General features: G+C 39.7%; 1 long non-coding RNA gene across 1 annotated transcript; it reads right to left on the bottom strand.

Moving 5' to 3' along the window:
* Nucleotides 1-14,830: 14,830 nt before the first annotated feature.
* Nucleotides 14,831-18,607, bottom strand: LOC148670441 (uncharacterized). The gene is made up of 2 exons (XR_015936967.1): nucleotides 17,979-18,607; nucleotides 14,831-15,360 (listed from the first exon to the last, which is right to left on the bottom strand). It is a non-coding gene; the product is annotated as an uncharacterized LOC148670441 (long non-coding RNA).
* Nucleotides 18,608-27,741: the final 9,134 nt, after the last annotated feature.

Raw genomic sequence — 27,741 nt, 5'->3', positions numbered from 1 at the left:
CGCCTTCATAAATGACGCGTAATAGAGATTGATGCAGCTGGCTTTTATGCTTCACAATACATTGCAATCAGGAAAATATACTGTATTGTAATCAGGAAAATAAATCAATTATTAATATACAATACAACGTCTGTTCTTAAAAATGATAGCTGTTTTACACTGACGCCGCTCTTTATGAGATAATCCAGATTGTGAAGACGACTGCACCCTAGCAGATCAAAGTATTACACGAAGGCTGTAAAGCACACTGAATTTATCCGAATATTTGATTTCCGCGATCCGTTTAGGCTACAACAGGCAACTTGGCACTTCTCCAGCAAACCATTTCTCAGTTTTGTGAATTACTTGTACTTCCAACCCACCACCATCTGTAGCTTGTCAGGATGGTCGGGTGGTCTCATGTGCCAGATCTAAGGGCTCATGTTTTTCCATTGCTTGGGTGTTTTGGTCTCTGAATAGAGGCGTGGGTTCAAATCCCACTTCTGACAGCTACTGTCTTTTCCCTGCCTTGCGTTTTTCCTGTCTTCTTGTGCTCGCTGACAACTACAGGAAGAGGAAAACGGAGAAACCGGCTAAGGGGCACATGATGGGCAGGGAAATACTTCTTGAACACTTATGTGATTAGCAGAAAGTCAAATAGGCTTCGATTTTTGCCTTAAGAACTGTTTGGGCTGCCTGTAATCGAGGAAAGATTAACTGTAAAGTATGCATTCAAATGTGAAAGACCAAAATATAAAACCAGAAGACTTATTAAAAGAAACATTGTTTTCCTTGCAGTTTCTCCTGTATTTCACTGGCTTGAGACGCTGTGTCCGGGCTCAGCGGTTATATAAGAAAAGACACAGGCGCGGTTCATGGTTCTGCGCTCCCCATGCGGAATGCGCGTCTCTTCTCTCCTTTAATACCTTCATACACTCCTCTGAAACCACAGCAAATTCCCGGAATATTTCAGTTTTACCTATTTCACAGGTAGTGGATCTTTCTTTCCAAGATCACAGGTAGAAACAATAAACACGGGGAAATCAGGAAGGTATTCCTGATCGTAGGCCAAGATGTGCAAAAATAAATTTCCTAAAATCCAATAAGGTCCAGTCACGTTCAGGTACTATTCTGATGTAGATGAATATTTTTGGGACAGCTCTTACAACAAACAGGCAAATAAACATTTTTTATTATTTCATTCGAGCTGTAGTTTTGAAAATGTTTTTTTCCATTCACTAAATAATACAAAACACAAACCCACCATAAACATCTGACCATTGATATTCCTGAATTATAAGCTCGTACACACGTACCGCGAAATTCGTGCAAGAGTCAGAGCTGGCAGGCAGTTGAACGAATATGATGCCTTTCAGGGGCCGAGTATTAGACACGCGTTATCATGCGGAGCTTATTCTTCCTCTACCGCAGTCTTTGCCTCAGACCACCCCTCTTGGCACATTAGCACTTTAATTTTCAATTTTCTGTATAGAACACCGAATATCTTGAGGAAGTCTCTCAAGCAAGGACTGCTGGATAATTGAGGTGCAAACATGGTTCAAAATCAACATCCTCTGCTATTGCCGTTGATTCTTTGAGAGTCTCTTCAAGTTCTTCATCTGACCTTCAATATCGAGGGATATTGAGCATAATACCGTATTATTTGTAGCTTTCTTTTGATCGCCTGTTTTATTAAAATGCCAGCCTCTTTTACAGTTATTTTAGTTGTTTGGCAAGGTGTAATATCCTCCCTCGCATCCTCAGCTAAAATATTTTAAAAGTACAACAAAATTACATTATATTGAACAGCACAAGGTTAACATTTAGAATTCAAATTAAAGTAAATATACGAAAATATTAAAATACAACTACGGCGATCTGTCGTTTTTGCTTGTCAAGTTCTCAGATAATTTTGCATTGTATTTTTATTTTAGCTGAGGATGCAACAGGAGTATAAGTGAATTCTCCCGCCACCCATTGGAACATACATTTCCATGGGTGAATACTATCTGCTTGGAAGTTGCCCTTGTCGGTAATTATTGGAAATTCCCGGTAATGTTGACTCTACCGCAATCTTTACCTCTGACCAACCCTCAGTTGTTTACTACTGCAAATATCAAAATAGTTAAGGTTTTGCGGACAAATTAAATATCTGTGGTGATGATGTTTACTATGGGAGGAAATGCGTCCCTGGGTGGGCTCAAAACACCCACCTTTGGGTTAAGAATCGAACATGCTAACCAAATGCACCACAGAAACGCTTACACGGCGCTTTTTTTCCATTTACATACTTTTGGTGAACAAAAAATTCGCTCACATTTCATCTTTCGTAAGATATATGATTTTAAAAAGTTCCACAAAGGAAATTAATACATGCATTAAACCAAATCAAGCCCTCTGTGAGTGTCCCAAATGATCTGTTCTGTAACACAAGACAGGAAGAAAGGTACAGCTAGAACTTGAACACAGGACTTCCTCTTTATTAAACAGGTGCTTTAACCAGCTAAACCACGGCGCCGGCAGAGCGCTATTCTTACAGCCGCTTAGACACACCGCTCTGAGACATCTCCGTTCTGTGTGCGCTGAGCCTGCTCGCCGAGCAAGTTGCCTCCTTTTCATGCACTAGCAGCCCTGATACTAAGAGACAGGATGAGAAATGGCTTTTATCTGACACTTTTCATATCCAAGGAGATCAATGTGCTTTCCGTGTACAACAGGGTGTCCTCTATATCGCCACTGAAGCACAGGACACGCCTGGTGGATTGACATCACTCAACAAAATAGTGAAATGGCAGGTGGAAGAGGAAAATGACCATCAAGAATGAAGAAATTAAGATGATCTTGAGTGCGCCAACTCACAACTGAAGGGGCGGGCTTTCTTGTTGAGGTGGCCGAGTGGTTAAGGCGATGGACTGCACATGTGGGTTTGAATCCCATCCTCATCGTTGTGAGCTTTTGACTTGTGATCCATTTCTAAGTCGGGTTTGTGCACTTTTGCTACTGTAGTAGAGCAGTAATATTTCTAGCGTTGGCTGAACATGGCTTACAGCAGTAGGGGACAGACAATAGTCTCTTAATATTTAGGTTATATTTATGTTTTGTACTGCTTTCACCTGACATTAATAGTAGTCCTGATGAACGATTTAGGGACATGGTGCATCTTGAAAAATGTTCTTGTTAATTTCAATTTGGAAAAATTGCACTCACCAGAAGCTGAAACAGGTTGTGTTTACATAATGCGCAATGCAATAGCAACGTTTGGATTTGAATCTTACTATGAGTCCTTACCTGTTACAGGAGGTGTTTTAGGACTTTTTTAGCTCAGAAACAGCTATCAATTCATCTTAAATTTCTACTACATCAGTATTAGCAATGTTATCTTTACCTAGCACTAAATGTAGCTTTAAATAAGAGTAAAATTTAAAATATATGTAAAAATAAATGCTATTCCATATATTGTAACTTTGTGGTATTTAGAATGTTTATCTGAGGATGCAAGGGAAAGTATTATACCTTGTGAAACATCCAAGAAAAGGTAAAAGAGGCTCATATTTTAATAAAATTTTCGATCAAAAGAAAACCACAATCTGTATGATATTATCTTTAATATACCAAGATATCGATGTTCAGTTGAAAGATTTGAAGAAACTCTCCAAGAAGCAACTGCAGTAGCAGAGTTTTGATTTGAACCGATGTTTGCACCTCAATAATCCATTAGTCCTCGAAAGAAGCAAAGGCAGGGATGTTTTGAGTGTCACCATGATCCTCTTCTCAATCCAAAAGAAAGATTTTGTATGATCCTGATCCCACTAGAAAAAGAGTCAATTTCTGCCTGCACTGATATCCCTTCAAACGTTTTGTAAGATCTCTGGTAGAATATACAGTAGAATCCTGGTCCATTTCTTCTACTAAAAGAGACTATGGGAGTGAGTATTTTGATGTCGAACTGGGATTTAAATAGAAACACTACACTACATTGGGCTACGCGTATGACAAAACGTATGCGTTTTGAGTTGACCTTTCCATAGCTCAGTTGCTAGAGCGTAAAACTGTTTCAAAAAGCAGCGGGTGATTGTTATGTTACTGTTTTGAATCCCGCTCGAAGGATGGTGTTTTCTTGTTCCTTAAAAATTAAAAAGTGAAAATAGCTAATTTGTCTTTCACTTTTACGTTCACCGAAAGCTCAGCAAACAGAGAAGCAGAGGCTCCTGTTCTGATCTATCCTCACGTCTGATTGTCTTGCTTTGACCTTTAAAATGTGCACTGTTGACGGTTCACTCTTCCTAACACAATTAAACACCTGCGGAAAAGACTCGCTATCAGGAGTTTAGTTCAGTGGTAGCGCGCATGTACTCTATGAAGCTTCGTTTTCAATCGCTGGCGTCTCCACTTCTTTTTAAACGTGATATCTTTCCTACCTCTTAGGACTTCCCTCGTGTGTGAATTTCAGGGAGACACATAAACCCTTTGTCTGAAGAGACAAAAGAGACATTTTTTAAACCAGACAAAATGAAAGACGTAGTAATTATAGACACGTACAAAACACGTGAATCTAATTGAGAACATGTGGACCGGGGCGATGAATTACTAGTAGCGGCTCTGAGCTCACTGTAGTGCAGTTGAGCAAGGTGCTAGTAGGGCCAGTGGCGCAATGGATAACGTGTCTGACTTCAGATCAGAAGATTGTAGGTTTGATTCCTGCCTGGCTCGTGAAGCTTTGAGACCATGCTACTCAACATTGTCACCGAGTGTGTGCAGTCCTACACAACCTTACTATTGACTGGATGAGTTTTCTGTTCATTCCACACATTCCGCCTGTTTCACCACTGTTATTGTTGGACCACGGCCACAGATACGAGAAGAGGTACTGTTCTGAACAACTGTCTTAAATAATCAAGTTGAAAAAGGTGACAATATGTTTTTTTTCTTTAACGTAACCTTACATTTGCCTATAAAGTTCACACTATTTTCTGTAGCCGCAAATCCCCAATATTTCTGCTGTCTCCTGAGAAACACAAGTATAGAGTTAAAACACAATAAATAATACCACAAATCTATTCAGTTAACACCCAGATGTGACAGAGGTAACTTGCACCCCCTTTAAATATGTATTTCCTTAATTTCAGTTCTCTTCCCTCCCCAAGATACCTGCAAATTCACTATCGCATATTAAAGGCTGTATATGCATTACATTAAATTACATTAAAGTTAATTATTAATAAATAATACTATCATTCATAAAGACGTGTATTCATAAGATTCATCGTGAATAGTTGAGGTGTCTGGAAAGCAACTGTAGTTAAATATAGAAAAAAGAGTTGTAGTTATTGAGGTAATTTTAGGTAGAATGTAAGAACTAAAGTTAACTAGTCCAACAGTAATGCGTGGGGTCCTATCAATAGAAAAAAAAATAACCCGAAAACACAACAACCACAAAAGGAGAAGTCTTCTGGGAACATAGGAAAATCCCTGTAGTGGTCTAACAACTATAAAAACAAACAAACAAATGAAACAACTTCAAAACATAAAGAAAAAGAACATTAAAAACATATCGGGGGAACAACAAAAACACAGAATCTAAGTGCGAGAGCTTTTTCAAGTTTTCGGTACTCCATCGTGCTCCTCTCGTCTAAGTAGATATCTCTCAGGTCAGTTGGAGGTCCACAGCTGATGGTAATTTAAGTAAGTAGCTGTGTCAGCATGCATGGGCTGCAAAGGAACGAGAAAATGTTTATTCCATGTTGAAACGAGAAGAAAACACAGCAGTTTGGCTGTGGAGCCTTCTTTGGGTGTGATACAGAATAAACCTTTACTTGTTTATTTCATGTTAATTTAGACCCAATCTCCAGCAAATACCTAAGAGCACCTAAACTCATCAGTTGCTTTCAGTAGTTTAAGACACAGGCTACACTACTTCAGGTGAGATTTAAACTCACACCCTCAGAATGACTCTGCTGTAGAAGCAGACCAATTGCGCCACTGGAGCTGTGTAACTACCTCTCCTCATACAGACTTGAGCTGCAGAAACACAGGGCGAAAACAGGGTTTCGGTTGCGGATCCATCTCCACTTGGTGGAAAGGGACAGTAAAATAGCAAGGAAAATACTAGAGAAGAAACTGAAAGAATTGTGCTCACTGCAAACTAGGAAGGAAAGAGGTGACCGGATACGTAAAACAGCTCGGCGGATAATTTGTAACAACATTCTTTGGTTACAATCAGCAAATGGATTTCTCTTCATGTGCAGTTTGAACGTTTGTTCTCCCAGATTGGGTGGTTATATAAGATAAGCTGATATAAATTAGGACCAATCAGAATCAATACAATTGATGTCTGGCGAAGGCAAATAACCTTTGTACATGATCTGGAATGTGACTGGTTAAATTTCAGCACAGATACAACCTCCTTTATAAGGGTGTGCACACTAATACAACCAAGGCATGGAAAGTTTTTTTTTTAATTATTGTTCCAAAAAATATTCCATTTGTTTTTTTTTCTTAAATATTGTTGATTAAAAGATCTTATTAAATGTGAAAAAATCTGACTGTGAAAAGTAACAACATGTTAGTGAAAAAATCAGTAATGTGAGGAAAGATGGATTGTGGGAGACCCTTGACCCTCCATGTCATGCTGTATTTCTCTCTCATTCTAGTGGGAGTGGTGCCGTCGCTTCTGGATAAAGTCTGTCAGTGGTCATTCCAGACAGGTCAGGTATGACTGCGCTTCGGCACAAGAACAGACATGTGACTTGCTATTACCCTGACAGTGTCTCCAATCTTCCAGAGCCCAGATAGCTCAGTTGGTAGAGCACCTGACTTTTAATCTGAGGGTCCAGGGTTCAAATGCCTGTCTGGGTGGTTGTCCTTTACTTAAATCTATTGTGAATGTCATTATAAATTGTCTTTTATCTTTCACTCTTCTAGCTGTCAGTGGTTATTTCAAATGTTCATCACTTGTATTTTCTTTGGTGTTTCATTTAACAAACCGAAAGTGTTCAAAGTGATTTGTCACTCTACTCCACGTAGATAATCTAAATGAAATCACAGTAGCGTACAGGACACGCAGTGAGTACTCTTGAATACAACAAGAGGAAAGGCACACTGCACATCTGCAGAACATCACCTCTGAGTTTACAGTGACATTGGAGATTGGAAACGATGTCGTTTTTTTTATTAAAGGTTCAAGGAAACCTGAATATGTTTGCTAAAGTATTTCAGAATCACAGTCAAATCGAGTACGATTGCTGCACAGATCTGCAGTCTGCAGTTAGAATACTGTTTGTGCGTTGTATAAATCCGCCGTTCAAAGCTTTTCTAAAACTACAGAGATACGTTTTGGAATGCATCTTCCTGTAAAAATAAAATCTCTACACGGGCGCTATAAGCAGAGTCTAAAGCCTGCTTAACAGAAGAACTATATTCAGAGGGCCAAAGAATTGAATATTTCACCAAGTGAGAGGAAGCATCTCAGAAAAAGTAGGTGTAGTTGCTTCCACGCATCACAACACCACAAAGTCAGACTACAAGTGCTGAAAAGCCACTCAAGGGTAACCCGGCTGAGCGCTCTAAGGAGCTGGATTAAAGCTCCAGTCTCTTCGGGGGCATGAGTTGGTATCCCGCTGCTGCCCCATATCTCCTTGTTAAGAATCACGGTTCTGTTGTTGTTGCTTCCATGTGATTTAATCAGTTTCAGTAGAATTAATTTGAACAATTATATCATAATCATATTTGTTTTATTTCTCCTACCATTGCAATTTGTGCACAAAGATTTAATTTTTTTATTTTAAAAACATGTTAGCCTTGATGGGAAAGAAAAACAGAACAGGAGGTGTGTTGGGCAAGTTGAAAGGCGTCAGTCTCGTAAACTGAAGATCATGGGTTTGATCCCTGTCCGTTCCTGTTTCGTTTACCAAGGCTTTCCTTTATGTAAGTCGTCAATTGTCTTGCAATGTAGAAATCTCTGTATTAAGAAGAAAAGAACAGTAGTAGTTAATAATCTTTCTGTTGTTCTAGCATAATCTGCCCTGCTTTTAAGTCGACAAAGCAACAGGTGCATTCAACACACCAGTCTCCACTGCTTGTCAGGATGGCTGAGTGGTCTTAGGGGATAGACTCAAAAACTCAATCATGTGTAGTGACAGTTTTATGTTATTCACAACACGGATTTCTCTTCATGTTCATTAAGATGTGTAATTTGTATGTTGGTTGTATGAGAACAGTTTCTTCAAAAGTCTTTTACTTTATGTATGGTAGTGGAAATATTTTTCTTAAATGTTTTCTAAAGAAGATCTCATGAAGTATTGCCAGGACCTGCCTTTAGCGCTCAGTAGCGATAACGCTGTTGATATAGATGGAGAAGAAATGTAAGATGAGTTGATGATCTAAGCTAAAATAGCCCTAACACACCTCCTGTAACAGTTTTCTTATACGTAGCAAGTAAGATTCTTTTTTAAACCCGAACATTGCTTTTGCATGAAGTGTTATGTAACCATTAGCGGTTTCGGTAGCTTCTGGAGAGCTCACTTTTCCAAACTGAAGCCTATAAGAACATTATTCAAGATACACCATGGCTCAGAATTGTTCATTGGGACAAGGATTAACATCAATTGAAAGTACTCCATAATAAAAAATTTGAACGAAAAATTATAAGAGTAGGCAAGTATTAAAACAACACCATAACTTCTTGACTTCCAATCTCTTTCCTGGTTCAGGCCATGTAAAATGACATCAGTGGAGTCATGCCGAGGTTGTGAGTTTAAGCCTCACCTGGAGCAGCCTGGTTTTCTGTCTTGACAGGTAAACAGTGTTTTGTGTTATTTGCTAAATGGAGAGAGGATTCTGTGTTAATTGTGCTCCTCCTGGGAGAGGTCAAGATGAGAAGTTCACGAGGCTGGTGGTAAATATCCTGTCCAGGAGTATCGGGGCTGTAGGGGGTCAGATCTATAGATGTAGTAAACACATAAGTGGAGACGCTGTGTCTGCTCTCTGTGTGAGAGCCAGGCATGAAGAATAATCTGTGGTCTGGGAAGAAGAGACCCTCTTCGGCAGCGCTCCTCACAGGAGAGAATTAAAAAATATATTTTTCAGTGACGCTAATTTTTCTCTTTGGGGAATTAAAAGCACTTGGAGTGACTGACCTCATGGCACCATGGTAGCGTGTCTGACCCTGGATCTGAAAGTTGAGTGTTCAAGTCATGTTGAGGTTAGCTAGTGTGTTTTCAGGTGTTGCTGCTGCTGAACCTGAAAGGCTCCCCATGCAGTTGAGCTTTATCTGTACACATCTAAATGAAATAACAGAGCAGTACAGGACATGCTGTCCACATTGTGGAAACAGGAAGGCAACTCAGAGATTGCTTCAGAGAACGTGTTAGGGATGTGAAGATTAAAGATCTCTCCAAGCCCATTGTTTCTCATTTCACCTCTGACGGCCATGACCACACTAATTTCTCCGTCTGTGTTTTCAAAGATGGTTTTCCGAACTCAAACATCAGAAAGACTACCGAAACCAAAATTATCCTGCAGCTATGATCACACCTTCCCCCTTCTCTTAACAACAGACTACTCTTCTTCTAAATTTTCTCCATTCATTGAAATGTTTCATTTCACACCTCTCTACAGCTATTCTGACTTCACACCTCTTGACTGGCCTCTCTTTCTGTCCCCTGCTCCCGCCTCTCGCTCCTCCTCTCTCCATGCCTTTGTTCTCCTGCTACATTACCTTTGCTTACTGCCTTGTCTTTCTCACACCTGAAGAGGGCTTCATGGCTGAAACGTTGTGTTTTCTTTCTCCCTTTTTTTCAGCATGGAATAAACCTATTACTACTTCTTTTGCAGCCTACACATGCTGACGCAGCTACCCACCTGAACTATTATAATAATATATATAGATAAAATAACACACATATAAGACCACTTTATTGGCCATATACAATTTCAGGTATTAGGATTTTGTCTTTTAAAAAAACCCACAACTTGCTCTCATAGCACAGGGTGAACCATTTATACAGTGTCCCTGGAGCACTTGGGTTTAAGGGCCTTGTTCAGAAACCCAACAGAAGAAGATTTCTCTGATGGCCACGAGACACGAGCTGACAACCTTCCAACCACAGGCACAGCCACCACACAACCCCATATACCTTAGATAGTACGACGGCGCTGAGCTCACTCTGGTGCAGTTCTGCAATGTGAGGAAAGGCAGTAATGCAATGGATAACGCAGATCAAAAGATTGTAGGTTCATCTCCTGTCTGACTCATATTGCTTTTAAAACTATCGAGCTCCTCAGTAATAAATGTCCTTTATGTAAGTGAACTGCACCTGACAGCTATAAAACATACTTTGGGTCAATTGCAACAAACTTTCAAAAGGAGCACACAGCTGCAGACTAGTTAACACGATTATATCTTGAGATCATCTCCAGCTCTGAGCTCAATTGCAACGAAAAACTCTGCGGAACAAAGCTGGAGAGCAGTTGAACTTGTGCTCAGGTTTCAGCATTGTTGTTTTTCTAATTAACACTAACTGCAGGAGCTCTGATTCAAAGCTTTTCAATTATTCTGGTCAGTGTGTTAATATGTAGGTTATGAGGTATATGGGTATATGTAATATCATAATTGTTACTTTTTTTGTCTGTCCAAGTATATAACTGGATATTGTCAATTTCCAATTAATTATTACATATATTTTAAAATATTGCAGATCTGGGTAAGTTTGCTCACAAAAGCAAGAAACTTAGAACGGGACTTAAACAAAGAGACTTTGGCTAGGTTTTTTTTCTTATACTTCATTGACCCAATGGTGTGTTTCAGTCTTCCATAAAACATTCATAGCAGAGGATGGTTTTGGTGCATCAAATTCTAGGTTATGAGCCCAGCACACTTCAGCTGCACCACTCTGCTGTGTGATGAAGGTGTTAACACAGCCGTTCTTTCTATGCCTTCTAAAAGCACACCTGAGATGAAAAGTTGCAACGGTAAAAGATGTCACCTTAAGCACTTGGTGTTTTTTAGTACAGATCTTCACACTGTGCTTTACATGGTAGATCTCAAGATCGCTGAGAAACAGAGCTCCTGCTTTCCGACGCTACTGATACTTTAATCGTGAATCACCAATTCTCAACAAGAATCGGCAAATCAAAACCCAAACACATATTCACATCGGTGTCCTAGTCAATAACAATATGATGCATTTAAGAATCTGTGTGGTCTCGTGTTATATTTCTTACCATAAGAACCATAAGATTGTTTCCCAACTTGTCGGGATCGCAGGAAGAAAGTCCAGATTAATCCATTGGGATCGTACTGGATTTAATTGAGATTTTGAAATGTTTCTTGCAAAGTTATTCAAGTTTGCTTGAAACTTTAATAAAAAAGCTATTTGAAATTTCTTAGCTTAAAATCTCTGATGTTGCGGTTACTAAACTTGGACATGATGTTCCGAAGATGTGCAATGTGGTTTTATTCTTCAAGAATTCTCACTGTGCGAGCCTGTACTATGACATTCGATTTTGTTTAGATTATCTAGGTGGAGTACAACGAGAAGAACACCTTGAATTTTTTTTGGGTATAGAAAAAATGCTAATAAAGAAGTCTTTGACGCTATGAATAATAATAATAACAGTTTTGAACTGATCAATCTGTATTCTCTTGCAATAACAACTTATAATGTGGGAAGATTGGCTCTGGGTTTTTCTAAGTCCTAGTGAATGGTGCGAATATGTTGAATGCACTCTTGGGATTATCTACGCAAAAAAGGAAAGAAATTCATTTTAATCAAATACGTTCATTATCATGTTCTTCAAGGTACCATTGTGGTGCCAAATATTCAAGGATGTAAAGGATACGACTTTAAATAAGAACACCCGAACAGCACAATGAGTAAAAGTCTCAAGCCAGTCCCCCTAAAGAAAACTGACATTTCCGCTTCAAATTAAATACTGCAGTCCCTGACCTTTACGTTTTGGCTTGAAATATGTCGGTCCCAATAAGCTCGGGTAGTGCTCATCTGTGTAAACTGTAAAGTCGATTACATGTGGCAGCAGATCAATTCCGTGAAATTTATGTTGTCAAGACCTGGTTTCAAAACAGGGTTATTATTGCCACAATATAATAGACTACCCACTATATTGTTTCAAGATCTATTCAGTGAGCACAGAAAGTTGTATAAGGGCTAGACTGCTTTGCACTTTCTAGATACCAGTATGCGAATTTGAGCTTTTTAAAATTATTTTAATAATAGTCTTTACAATAAAGTTAGTTAAAAAAACGTAACTTATCAAAGTAAGAAACAGTATTGTTCCAACAAATTTAGCCTTTTTATGCTTTTATTTTTTATTCTTTTTATACTTTAATATTTTACACATCACATCACAGACCATCTTGAAATTAAACAATTAGAAAACTGGAACACAACCTCAGTTCCCCAAAGAGAAAAACTGTCTTACACTGACCTCATTCCTTATTAGGAAACCAAGGTTGTGAAGACAATCTGTTGTTTCTGTTCCTCCAAGGCATCAGCGAAGGAAAATATTATGCTAAAGTTGGGAAACACACTCCGAATGGTCCATATATTTGATTTCTGTGATCCGTGTAGGATACAATAGGCAACTTGGTGCTTCTCCAGCAATGTGTTTCAGGGAGGAACCTCAGTTTAGTTCAGTTTACTGGTGTATTCAGCACAGCTCCCTGTATCACTCATGCAGCTGGCCAAGTGCTCAATGGCGCCAGACTCAAGGATTTGTGTCTTTCCAGCTCATTTAGGTGTTCTGGTCTCTAAAAGGAGCTCAAATCCCCCTCCTACCACAAGCATTTTTTTCCCTGTCTTACGTTGTTCCTATCACTGCAACTATCAGTGACTCTTGGTCACTTTTCTGACAATCACCATTCTTGTCCGGTTGCTCAATTTGGTAGGAGGGCCTGATCTTAGTAGTGTCTGGGTTGTGCCATGTTTTTCCTATTTTGTTACAATGGGTTTTTAACGGTGCTTCTAGGAAGGTTCAAAACTTTGCCAATCTTTTTATAACCTTCTCCAGGTTTTTTCATCCTAACAACTTCATCTCAAAGTTCCAAAGGCAGCTCCTCAGTCTTCATGACAGCAGGTCTGATCTGATCTGCTGTTTCAGTTGCGAGACCTGACAGTGATATTTACTGTGCAATCAAGCAATTGAACACTGGTGAATTTGAAATGAACACAGGTGTACCTTGTCAACGTATTTAGTGTGATCTCTCAAGATAATTGACCCAAATTAGGTTGTTAAAACAAAGGGGGTGAATACTTATCAATTAAGTAATTTTCCATTTTAATTTTAAATATGTCTTCAGAATTATAAATACTTAATTTCATTTTAACATTATAGAGAATTGCTTCTACAAACATTTAAATAATTTGACTTTGCAACACAGCAGAAGGAGAAATAAACAATGGGGCATGAATACTTTCTGAAGGCACTGTATATATTGCTTGTCCTGTCTTGTTTAAAAAAACAGTTGCATTGGAAAAAAATATATATATATGGAATTATTACAAATGGTGCCAAAATAGATTTTCCTATTAAAAGAGATTCATACAGTATCTAATTCTTTATTATTTACCCTTTATTGCATAAATATTTATTGTATTTGATATATATCCTCTCTTATCCACATAAATTAAACTCCATGACAAGAACTATTTCTGTTTTAGTCAACTGTAAATAAGAGTATAGTCAAAATTTAACTGACCAGATGAACTCAAAAGTGGGTGACTTCAAAGTGACTATGACTAATAGACATTTTGGGAACAAGTAAAGTTTTGTTCCATGCTGAAAAGGGAAGAAATTAAACGTTTCGGCTGTGAAGCCTTCTTCGGATGTCACATGCTGACGCTACTACCTACATATCTACCTTGACTTGACTAAGACTATGATTAAATAAAAAACCTGGTGACTATATTGATGTTTTTAAGTCACCTAACTGGATAAAACTCTTCCCACACTGACTGTAGCTGAATGGTCTCTCTCTTGTGTGAATGCGCTGATGTAGTTTTAAGAGGTGTGAGTGACTAAAACTCTTCCCACACTGGCTGCAGCTGAATGGTCTCTCTCCTGTGTGAATGCGCTGGTGGGCTATTAAGTTACTTGACTGACTAAAACTCTTCCCACACTGACCACAGCTGAATGGTCTCTCTCCTGTGTGAATGCGCTGGTGGGCTATTAAGGTACTTGACTGACTAAAACTCTTCCCACACTGACTGCAGCTGAATGGTCTCTCTACTCTGTGAATGCGCTGGTGGGCTATTAAGCTACTTGACCAACTAAAACTCCTCCCACACTGACTGCAGCTGAATGGTCTCTCTCCCGTGTGAATACGCTGGTGTCTTTTTAAGTCACTTGACTGAATAAAACTCTTCTCACACTGACTGCAGCTGAATGGTCTCGCTCCTGTGTGAATGTGCTGGTAGGGTTTTGAAATACTAGAATGACAGAAACGCTGCTTCTCCCTGTGCCATAATGGCAGTTTATCCACTCCATCTGAGCAAGGCCTTGACTGATTCTTCCTCATCCCCTGATCATGCTGGGGACTCTTATTCTGCCAATGCTCCATGGAATGGTCTTGCTCTTTGTGCTGAAACTGAGATCTGTTTTCTCCACCATGTCCCTCAGTGTGCTTCTCAGCAGTGTGAATCATCTGGGGCTCCTTCTTCAGCTCTCTGAGACTTAAACCGTCCAGTTCATTCAGTTGTTCCTCTCTTTGCCCAAGAACAGACATAGTCTCCAGTTCATTAAAACTTTCAACAATTTTCTCAGTAATCAGATTATTAAACCTGTGTGTAAAGTCATTAGATACAAAGGGATCATATGATTGTTTGAGACTCTGCAATGACAGTCTCTCCACTTGAACAGAACAATGCCTAATTATCAAGCCCTGTAGGAGCTGCTGTTGCTCCTCCCTGTACTGACTCTTCTCTGTGTGCTGTGACTCAGTACTGTTCTCTTCACCAGGTACATCAGTCTGCTGCTCTTCAGGGTCAATCAACTGGGGCTCTGTGTCCTGTTCTGTGAGATTTAAAACATCCAGTTCTTTACTGTGCTCTTGTACAGAGACACAGCCCAGTTCATTACAACCTTGTGTAATATTGTTCGTGTCCAGATTATTAATCTTCTCTGTAAAATTATCACATACTAAGAGCCCAGATGTCTCACTCTCAGGCTCTGTCTTCATCATGGGCACAGAGTCCAGATCCTTGACACTCTGTCTCCTCTCTGTGTGCTGCTCACTTACTGTCTCTTTCCCTTCTGCAGCAGTGAGCTCTGTCTCCTGTATCAGAATGGAGACCCACTCCTCCTCACTGTGCTGCTGTTCAAGAGGAGCCCTGTCCCCAGCGTCAGAGAGAGCACTGGCCTCTGAGCCTGTAAGCACAGGACAAGAGGACGAGACCTTTATAATAATAAACTTTATTTTATATAGCACTTTTAAAGGTGGCTTCTCAAAGCACTTTAAAAAAGGCCAACAACAAAAAATACACAATATAAGCACGGTGAGAATGCACAGCTAAAGGAAACAGTAGATGGTGGTACTAAGTCCAGTAGGAGCAGAAGGGTAAAGAACAGTTAAATAAAGGCTCTTCTGAAGAAGAAGGTTTTGAGTCTGGATTTGAAGAAGTTTAGAGAAGATGACTCTCCGATATCCTTAGGGAGAGAGTTCCAGAGCTTGGGGGCATAACAGGAGAAGGCCATGTCACCCATAGGGTGTAGAAGGACTGGGGGACAAATAGTTGTACACAATTAGAAGAGCGAAGGTTGGGAGGTGGGGAGTAGGGCGATAACTCAGACAGGTACTGAGGTGTCAAGCCATGGAGAGCCTTATAGGCGAGCAGGAGGATTGTTCAGTCGATAAGAAACTTGACAGGAAGCCAGTGCAAGGACTCCAGAATAGGAGTAATCTGAACACTTGCACTAGACCTGGTCAGGATTCTGGCTGCCAAATTTTGGACATACTGGAGTTTGTTCAATGTGGATTTAGAAGAGAGTAGAGCTTTACAGTATTCGATTCAAGATTAGACAACACTTTTCAGCCACAGTTAGTGATAACATAGGGCATAGTCAAGCAATATTTCTGAGGGGAATGAAAGATGTTCAGACAACATGCTGCACATGTGGGTCGAACATCAAATATCATCCTCAAGTGTTTCCAATATAGACTGAAGCTCAAGTACAAGACCATCTACAGATAGGGTTACAGCACTGGTTTTATAAAGTTGATGGGTGGTGCCAATAAGCATGACTTCAGTCTTGTCACAGTTAAGATGAAGGACATTTTGAATCATCAAAGATTTTATATCGGAGATACAACTAAATACATCCACATCAACGTCAGGTTTGGTATGGATTTATATTTAAGTATCATCAGCATAGTAGTGATAACTGAGGCCATGTGATCTTGAAAACTTTAAACTACACACACATACTAGTACACCCACAATCAATTTGGGTTGTTTAAACATAGCGGAATAAGTTGGTATAAGGGGGTGTTCTGATTTAGCTTTGTCAGAAACCTAACTACCATGTAAAAAGTAAGTCTACTGTAATAATATCATAATTACATTACATTTACATTAACACTGCAGATAGAAAGAGAGTGGTTAATACAGACACATTGACTGGACACTACAGTACATTAACACTACACTGAGAGAGAGAGGGTTTAAACAGACAACAAACTGGAAATAAAAGCATATTAACACTGCACTGACAGAGAGGGGTAAATACAGACACACTGACTGGACATAACAGTACATTAACACTGCACTGAGAGAAAGGGGTTAATAGATACATACCAACTGGACACTGCAGCATATCAGCACTGCACTGAAAGGAGTTTATACAGACACACTGACTGGACACTACAGTACATTAATTCTGCACTGAGAGAGGGGTTAATACAGACAAACTGACTGGACACTACAGTACTTGAACACTGCACTGAGAGAGAGGGGTTAATACAGACACTGACTGGACACAACAGGACATAAAGACTGCACTGAGAGATAGGTGTTAACACTGACTGGACACTACAGTACATTAACACTACACTGAGAGAGAGGGGTGAATACAGACAGACTGCCTGGACACTACAGTACTTTAACAGTACTTTGCACTGAGAGAGAGAGGGGTTAATATAGACACACTGACTGGACACTACAGTACATTAATTCTGCACAGAGAGAGGGGTTAATACAGACAAACTGACTGGACACTACAGTACTTGAACACTGCACTGAGAGAGAGGGGTTAATACAGACACTGACTGGACACAACAGGACATAAAGACTGCACTGAGAGAGGGGGTGAGGACAGAAGCATTGACTGTACACTACAGTACATTAACATTGCACTGAGAGAGAGAGGGGTTAATATAGACACACTGACTGGACACTACAGTACATCAACACTGCACTGATAGAAGGGGGTTAAAACAGACACAATGACTAGACACTCCTGTACATTAACACTGCACTGAGAGAGAGGGGGGTTAATACAGACATACTGGATTAATATTTCAGACACAGACTAATTAAAATATTTTTATATACACAATCATTAGTAGACATAGACATATAAAAATCTAGACCAATACAATGTAAATACAATATTAATAAATGTTGTTTCCTAATGCCGTTGGATTACAAATTGATTCAGTGAAACAACTGTTGAATCTGAACAAGGTGTTTTCAGCACCGTAACCGGACAAAACAGTTCAGTTTCCAATAAAGAATCCCATTGCACACACATGTCTTTCCCACGTCACTCTGCATCTCTCCACTATATTCTCACCTCTTTCGGAAAGTTTATTTGATGACAGTTTGATACTTTGTTAGAACGCGTACTGATAATGAGAATGTTTACTATTGTGAGATGTTTTCTTTAAAATAAAGTTTGTTATTTAAAAAATCTCAGCAGTGAGTTAGTTATAGACACTGGTTTTTAACAAACACACACTCTGACTTCATACAAGTCACCACACTGACCTGACAATCGTTTCATGTCCATTTCTTCTTTTATTCCTGCAGTCACTACACAGGGAAGCGTCTGGGTACACTGATCTCCTCCTCCTCCCAACTCCTTCTCCCACAGCTGCAATCTCCACTTCAGGCTCTCGTTTTCCTTCTTCAGCTGCGCCATTTCACTCCCGACACTGTCCTCCACACACTGTGTGATTTTAATCACGGCCCGTCTCACCAGGATCTGAGAGACGCTGAGGAGTTTGTCTTGAAACTCGTCCTCAGAGTCAGACATCCTGTTTCCAAAAACTTCTGACACTTCATACACGAACGATTTGAGCAAAACGTGCATGAAAGAGGCAAGCTGGGTTTGCAGATTTAACAAGCACTCCGCCATCCTTCTTCAGAGTCGGTCAGAAACAAAGGCTGACTTCCGGAGTTTAAACAGAACAACTTATTTTTTATTCTTCACAGATCCTGTTGTCAGGGCTGTGCTCTGTTCAAGCATAAACACAGTCGACAAGACGTTACGTATTCAGAACCTGAAGTTATTTTAAAGAAAAACAACAACTTCCTTTATCTAAAGAAAATGATTCAGTCAACCCACACGTGGGTGAAATACATGCAGGGTCGCGCAATATAATGACGTCATTCGTTTGCGCGGTCGCAGCTTCAAAACAATCGAGAAGCAGAGCTGAGAAAGAGGAGTTTCTTCAACCGGATATAAACTTCTCTGCACCTCCTAGCGCCACCTAGTCAAGAGGAGTGAATTACCTGCGACCTTCGCCGTTCGTGACGGAACAGATTTACTTTTTTGCCCTTCCACAACCCTCCTCCCCAACGAAAACGTCTCAAGTGGATTTTTTCAAGTGGATTTTGATCTCCCTATGCAGGTTTTTGTTTAAAGAAAAAAAATGCTGTCATTTCTTGCCAACTGGCAGTATTTCTTCTGCACTGATAAGCAGGATTTCTATTTCATATTTCACAAATTGTTTGAATTTGTCCATTGTCCCTAATTGTTGTTTATGTTTGATTAACAGACAAAATATGACAACCCCTCTACTGAGCATATACTTACTTTTCCTGATGTACTGTAGCAGCCCCGACACTGAGAAACGAAGTGAAAATGGCTTTTATCTAGCATTTTACATGTTCAATGCGTCTGACATATCCCAACAGCGACAGAGTTCTTTTGTGACACTGTTTCTACTTTTATCTTCTTTCTGTACGCTTTGATAAAAAAAAACGAGAAATCGTGCAAGGGGAAAAATGTCTTTTTTCATAGAGAAAACGTGCACCAGGAACTGTTGTGTTGAGAAGAAATGATTTAACACGATAGGTGACCTTATTTACCGGAGCAAATGCTCACCCAGCAAGGTCTGGAGAACTTGGAGAGTCTGGTGGATGTGATAATTTCACGGTATTGTGGAAGAAAACAGTCTTTCTTTGAATTCTCAATCAATCGGAATTTCAGTGCAAAACATAAACCCTTTGTCTGATTTAAAGAGATTATATTTTAAAACTCATAAAAATTCAGAAAACACGTTTCTCACTTTGAAATTTTAGACGGAGCGGTGTATTACTAGTAGCGGCGCTGAGCACACTACGGGGGAATTCAGGTTATGTGATATACTAGAGTTTTAATAAATAACGCATCTGATTTCGAATCATAAGATTGTAGGTTCGACTTCTAGCTGGTTCGTGTAAATTTTAATCAGGCTCTTCAGTAATAGATTATTTAATGAACCGGACCTGAAAGCGAACGTTGGGTCTGTTTTCTTTGTTTTCCAGCATGAAATAGCAAATCGTTACAAAAAGCACCAGCTAATGTCCAATAGCTGTTTTTTTTTTCAAATTACATTTTCAGGTTTAAGACACTTTTTAACAAAACACAAGTGTCCTTAAAATCTCCAACTTTCAGGTTTGTTTTACTCTGTAATAAAACAGTGGAGATCTGAAACCTCCAGGATTCCAATCTCTGATGTAGCTGTCCCTAAAGACGGAGGTGATGTTTAGCAGATGTGAGTTGTGTTCACATCTTGTATTCAAGGGTATTCGCTGCGTGAGCTCCTAAATGCGTGATCTTTATTACTCTATTTTGTGTAGATTATCTATGTGGTGTACAGATAGAACTCAACTACATGGTGTGAATTCTGTGTTCAGCACAAACAGAACCTGAAAAACCTCGACGTGATTTGAACACGCAGCCTTTTGATATGAAGTCAGACGCGCTTCCGTTGCGCCACGAGATCACGGGGGCTACTTTTAAGCCCCCATCAGCGTCGCAAATTTTTTTTTCCTCTTGTGAGGTGTGCCGCTCTTCCAAAATGACTTTCTTCTTCCCAGACCACATTTTATTCTTGCTGCGCAGCTCTTGAGCAGGTATTGTTCTCGACAACAGATCCAGGAACACTGATTGTTTTTTTTTTCATTAAGTACCCCATGGTGCAACGGTAGCACGTCTGAGTGTTTTAAGTACATGGGAGTCAACTGATACTGAACAGGTTCTGCTGCTGAACCTGCAGCCTTCACCATAAGGTCCAATTCCCCAGCCTTCTGACCTTATATGTCCATCCCTTCTCGTCAAATTCGTATTTTCACAGGGTACCCTTCAGAAATCGCAGTATAGAATGAAAAAACTCCAATAAATTTCGGCCGCTGTTGGTGATTTTCCTTTAAAAACAAATGGATCTCCAAAACTTTTACGGAGTGTATCACTTGCACTGAGACCGAGACGTGTTAAGCTGTACATGAGTCTTTGTGGCTCGGGTGTTAACCAAAAAGGTGGTGTTTTGAGCCCTCCCAGGGACGCTGAGCCTTTTAATGAACACACCCTCCTCACTTCATTTCTCCACAGGCGGTCTTGTACCACAATCAAATACAGAGCCTGTAGGGGGCAGTAAGCTCGTAAATATAGCTCGCTGTGTATATAATGAAGAAGCAGAGGTTAGTTTCTCATCTGCATGTTGCAGAGCCTTACGAAACTCGTACCAACAGCTGGGGTTTGATCCCTGCACGGGCTATTAGTTGAAAGGCCATTGTAAATGACGTGTAACAGATTTTCCAGCTGGCTTTTATGTTTCACACTAAATTGCGATCTTGAAACCAAAATAATTAGAAATATGGAACACAACCGTTGTTCCCCAAGAAGGAATGCTGTTTTACACTGACATTACTCCTTTTAATATTATCCAGATTGTGAAGACAAAGGAAAATATTACACAAAAGTTGGAAAGCACACTCTCAATCCATCTGTATATTTGATTTCCGTCATCCATTCAAGGGTGCTTGGTGCTTCGCAAACAAATCATTTCAGGGAAGAAACTTAGTTTAGTGAACTACTGTTGTATTTTCACTGATTGAATTTGATCTTTGTACTCTCTTTGCATTCTCAGATATAATATTTCAGAATTACAGTTCAAATGTGTTGGAAAACTTCACAGGCATTATTAGGTTAGCACTGTACAATTGTATTTTAATATCTTGGTATATTTACCTTCATTTTAATATAGAAGTAACCATAAATGTTGTTATTTTGTACTTTTGTCACAAAGGATGCTGAGGATGCACGGCGACTATTATACCTTGTGATACATGCAAGACATCTGTAAATGAAGATGTAATTACAATAAAATTGGCAATTAACAGAAAACCACAATTTGTATGATATTATTCTTTGATATCGATTATCAGTTGAAGGATTTGATGAAACTATCAAAGAAACAGCAGCAATAGCAGATGATTTTGGTTTTTGAACCCATCTTTACACCTCAATAATCCATTTGTCCTTGAAAAAAAGAAAAGACAGGCATGTTTTGAGTTTTGAGAGGAACGATCCTCTTCTGGATCGAAAAGAAACATATAAATTTGATTGCTTCAGTAGAATTTTGGATTTTCTTTTGAAGATCTCACAAAGTATTGCCAGGATCTATATTTAGCATTCGGTAGTGATAACACTGCTGATATTGATGGAGTAGAAATCTATGATGTATTGACAGCTTTATCTGAAGTTTTGGGATTCATACCAAGAAATACTCTTTGTTTTCCACCCAAATGCTACTATTACATTACACATTATGAAAACATTACCAGTTTTAGTAGCTTCTGGGCGCAATTTTCCAAAACTGAAAATTGTATTACAAATTATTTAAGATGAACCATGTCCAAAAATTGTAAATCAGGATTAATATAATATCAACTGAAATTACTACAGAAGAAAAGATTTAACTGAAATATCAATAAGACTATGCAAGCCTAAAAAGTAGAACAGTTCAATTCATATAACTTTTATTTGTTATTTTTTGACACATTTTTTGACTCACACACTGGAAAACACTAACGTTTCTCTTTATTAGAGAATGTGAATAACAGTTTAACCCCAAATGTTTGTAATTGTGATTTTGTTAAAATTCAATAAATCATCTATCTATAGTAAGACATTATTAAGAAAGTAAGAAATTGTTTTATTTGATAAACTATAAGACAATGAAGAGAGTTTACTTCGCTTTTGTTCTTTTAACTTAAGCGTTCAGGATCCAAATCCATCTGCGGACGGTTGTGTTTCTTGAATCTCTTGTAATCATCAAAAGTCGTTGTTTTGGGCTTCAGTTTTTTCTTGAGTTGTACCATGGATATTTTATATGATCAATACTTTTCATGCTCTTTTGCATTTTCCTTCACATACAGAAAAAGTTCAAGGTGTTCATGTCACTGTGCTGCACATTTACGCTGGACCACCTGTAACAGTACAGGACACGCAGTGAGGAATTCGTGCAGCTTTCAGCTCAGTGCGGAGTCCAGAGGGAGGACTCGCTCGCTGAATGATCTCTCAGGAAATCCCGGGTGAGATTCAAAAGGTAAACCTGGCTCTCTATGAACACGAGCAAAGAGTTCTCACTCAACAGAAGATTGAGATGTGATTACAGTAATATAAAACACCTGAAGATGCCGGGGATTGAACCCCGGACTTGTGGAGCAGTAAGTGACTTGTAGCGCTGACATAAGAGATACTTACATAAAGTGCTTTTACTGACCATATTACAAATCACAGGAAGTAAGGTCTTAAAACATTGGGTAGTAGTGGAATTTAAACACACGCTCCTGAGAGAGTGGAGCCTAAAATCCAGCATATTAGACCATTCAGCCACGCTACCTCTGGTCTCCTCTCCTTTCCTCACATTGCTGAGTATAGGTGCTTTCATGCAATTGAGCCAGGTTTGAATCCCAGCCAATGCATCTCCAAATTTTTTCAAATTAATCTGTGATCTTGCAGCACATCCTCTGAAACCAGCAATCGAAATTAGAAACATCTTCTTCAACACTAAAAAGCTCAATTAGGACGAAGCAGTTGTACACAGGACAGCAGTACTGTATGTGTTCTTGATTGATTCAGACTCGTTCTCAGTGGTTCTTGCTCACCAAATAACTTAAAAGCTGAGGAAGAACGATACGAAAAATACTAATCAAAATACAAAATAATAATCATTATTAATAATCATTAATAACCAGAAACAGCAAAAAAACTGGTCACATTTGTGATTATGTCGCTTCTCTGCTTCAGCAAGGTCAATAAAGGACTCCCTGAAAGTAGTAAAACACTAAAGAACTGCAAAACTGAATTCAAAATCATATTAGGAATTCTGAGTGATGCCTGCTGACATGCAATCTAATACGGATGTTGTCTTTAAATAAGAACTCTCTATGTTTCCCTGCCTTTTCCCTGGAGTGAAACTATTAGATTGAAGGAATTATTACCACAGGTTTACAAGGTGCCGTTGATATTTGGATAAATCTATGAACTCATGATTTTTATATACTTTAAATAACGGCCATACGCACAGAATAAAATGAAAGTACTGATGATTTTTCCTGAGACGAAGCACAGCTTATCTTTCCAAGACAGCTGATAAAGGCAAGCCAGTGGATACTCTAGCAGAACATGGAAAAACATTCAGCTTTGTAACCAACGCAACCACAGGAACAACATCAAGAAACAGATTCAATTCCCCATTTAGATATTTTATCACAATCACAAATGCGACCAGTTGTGCTGCTGTTTCTGATTAATAATGATTATTGCGAGGAAAAAAAAAACAGCTCCTTGGATTAAGAGCTAGAGCAACCAACACGCTCACTGGTTGTGTTGGGTATTTTCCGTGGTGCTCTTCCTCAGCTGCAAAGTTATTTGGCGAGCAATGACCACTAAGAAAGAGTCTGAATCTGTCAAGAAGACAGGAATTCTAAGATCGCACTGCCGTTTTGTGTACAGAGATCTGCTTCTTCCTTATTGAGTGTTTTGGTGTTTAAGAACACGTATCCTACCTTGAATGCTACTTTCAAAAGATGTTACCGGATCACAGATTTTCTTGAAAAGATTTGGGGATGCACTTACCGGGATTCAAACCCGGCTCAATTATTTAGAAGGCACCTATACCACCAACGCACTTCTGAGAAACACCTGCGAAATTCCACAATCCTCCCTCTCACCTACAAATTTATGAAGAGACAGACGTCCAATGCAAACTAATTTGATTCACTCAAGACTCCGCTCTTTTGTTGTGATGTCATTTTAAAGGTGTCTTTTCTGTCTCTTAAAGTTTAAGTCTGCTCCTTTCTTCCTGGTTTAGAAGTAACATGTTCCATGATTGTTTACAAACACCACTGTAAATTATTTGTCCAGCTCTAACGCCTGTGTGCGTTGACAAGGCATCTCCAAAGGACATATTAAATAACATGATCCTTCCTGTTACCATTCCTGTGGTTGGAGCGTTGTTTCGCCCTTTTTCGTTCTTCTACAATATTTGCAGACAGGACTTTATCACTCGAGTTGTACAAAACAAGTCGGTCCATGAAAATCATCTGTACTGCTGTTGTTCTATGCGTAGTTTAATCAAGGTAGTCGAGTGAGGAGGCAAAAAAGCAATCCCTCATCGATAAATCAATCATCGTCGCCGGTGTGACTGGATATAAAAATAACGGATTCATTTTTACCCAGACTCTGGAAGTTTCGATGCGATTATTTTTCCTACCTTATTTCTTCATTCCTATGAATTTACTCTGTAGTAAAGGAAACGCGGAAGCAGGAAACTGCAGGCATTCTTCGTGAGTGGTGGATTGTGATCAGAGAGCATCAGCACATCTCTAAGTCAGTTCCATTGATAGGTCTGTTGGGGATATAGCTCAGTGATAGAAGGCCTGCTTTGCATGTATGAGATCCCGGCATCTCCAGGTGCTTTATATTACTGTGCTCACATCACAGTCTTCTGTTGAGTGAGAACTCTTTGCTCATGTTCATAGAGAGCCAGATTTACACAATTAAATTCAGGCACACTCGAAGTGCTATGGTGTTGCTCTGCTGTTTTAAATGTACCTCTAAAGCATTTAGCTCTGTTAACTACCAAATGATTTGAACTAATTTTATGTCATATTCAGGAAATCCAGAGGTCATCAGACTTTTAGTGGCTGTTGAAGAAAACACTTGTTGAATCTCGCTAGGGATTTCTTGAGAGATCATTCAGCGAGCGAGTCCTCCCTCTGGACTCCGCACTGAGCTGAAAGCTGAAAGCTTTGCGAATTCCTCACTGTGTGTCCTGTACTGTTACATGTGCTTTCGTGTAGGTGTGGAGCACAGCAACCACACCTACACGAAACACCTACACCTTGAACTTTTTCCATATGTGAAGGAAAAGGCAAAAGAGCATGAAAAGTATTGAGTGTATAAAATATCCATGGCACGTAAGTGTTTTGCACACTTAGCAGGTCCTCTGACTTTTCCGAGCTTTGTTTTGGGTTGTGGAACCTTTCTTTATTTGTTTATGATTTTTTGAAGATACTACAGGTAATACACTGGGATAGGTGGGTCGTCTTCATGGCTCAATAGCATTTCAAATACAACAGCCACAGTCCTGCAACCAGGTGTTTTACACACCAGACAGCTCCCCTAACCTCATACAACCTTGCTTTGAGTTGTGGAACATTTCTTTATTTTTTAATGATTTTTTGACTGTAATCAAGTGCTGTGCTCACTAGGCAGGCCTCCTGACCTTTCACAGTCATGCTTTGTTGTGTGCAACTTTAATTATCTTTTTATTATTTTTTTAACATGGCAACTTCCAGCGAGATGGATGGGGGGTGTGTGGGTGCTCTTTAATAGCTTTTTCATCTATACACACAAACGGATGTAACCAAGACACTCAGAACCTGTCACACAGAATCGACAGGCGAAGGCGTAGTCGAGGGACTGGCAGGGGTCGGAGTCCGGGAAGGCGTAGAAGTTGCGTCGGTGTGGATTCAGAAGGCAGAGGCGTAAACAAAGAGACAGGCTGGGGTCAGGATCCGAGAAAGCGTAAAACAGGCGAAGGTACAAAATCGAGTGGCTAAAGCGGTAGTCGGAAAAGTGGGGTCGAGGTCCAGGGGAGAAGTCATAGTAAGGCAAAGGCGTAGTTAGTAGGTAAGCTCCGGGAGAGAATCTCAATCGTGAGCAATGACCGGGGGACAGATGAGGGTTTAAGTAGAGGACTGATTGACGCGTGCACGTTTGGTATGGGGAGAGCTCGAGGGAATGGGGGAGCGCTTGCCTGCGTGAAGGAGATTCGTGACAGAACCAACAGAATCAACCTGAACAACATTATTCATACTGGTATCGTGAAGCTCATTGTCCTTTAGCTTACCAAAACCAGAATCACTTGGGACTCCGGGGGGATCGGTGTATGCAAAATATGAATTCCTTTTGCAAGAAATTGTATATGGTCAATATAGTGATCATATCTTATCAGCAGATGGTAATCTCTAAGGAACAATCTCTGGCCATCACAGAGGACAGTCACCACCCCGGGCATGAGCTCTTCACCCCACTGCCCTCAGGCAAGAGATATAAGAGCATACGGACACTTACCACTAGATTCTTCAATAACTTCTATCCACAATCAGTGAGACTGGCGAACACATTTAGCCATCCCATTCGGACCACACCTACACCATCTACCTCTTTATGATTTCTTATCTATTGCACATCTCCAGTCATTGTTTACACGTCTGTATTGTTTACATTCAAACTGTCTACATGTTTACTTGCACATTGTCTATTGTTTGTTTGTACATTGTCTTGATGCACTGTTTGCACTTTGTTTTGTTTTTTACACTTGTTTTACAATCGAGAGACTTTCTGTAAGTAAGAATTCCATTGTACCAGTACCGGTTACATATGGCAATAAAGTTCAAGTTCAAGTTCAAGTTCATAAGTAATAGGTTTATTCCATGCTGAAAAATGATCAAATGATTGATGAACCCAAGTGATTTGAAAGAAATGTTCCACAACTCAAAGCGAGGTTGTATAAGGTTAGGGGAGCTGTCTGGTGTGTAAAACACCTGATTGCAGCACTGTGGCTGTTGTGCTTGAAGAGCTATTGACTCGTGAATAGCGCCCCCCTATCCCCATGTACCGCCTGTCTAATGGTGCCATATTGAAAAACTCCACAGCCACAGCAAGGTTGTATAAGGTTAGGGGGCCTGTCTGGTGTGTAAAACACTTGATTTCAGCAGAGTGGCTGTTTTATTTGAAATGCTATTGAGCCATGAAGACGACCCACCTGTCCCAGTGTATTACCTGTAGTGTTATCTTCAAAAAATCATAAACAAATAAAGAAAGGTTCCACAACCCAAAACAAAGCTGGGAAAAGTCAGAGGACCTGCTTAGTGTGCAAAACACTTACGTGCAGCATTGTGGCTGCTGTGGTTTAAATGCTAATGGTTTCTGAACAGAATACCCCTAACCCCTGTTTTTAATAAGCTG

This window comes from Lepisosteus platostomus, chromosome 5, assembly GCF_059453375.1.
Source record: "Lepisosteus platostomus isolate fLepPlt1 chromosome 5, fLepPlt1.hap1, whole genome shotgun sequence".
NCBI classification, from domain to species: Eukaryota; Metazoa; Chordata; class Actinopteri; order Semionotiformes; family Lepisosteidae; genus Lepisosteus; species Lepisosteus platostomus.
Note: the sequence above shows the minus strand (reverse complement) of the source record. Positions and strands in the feature narration are given on the sequence as shown.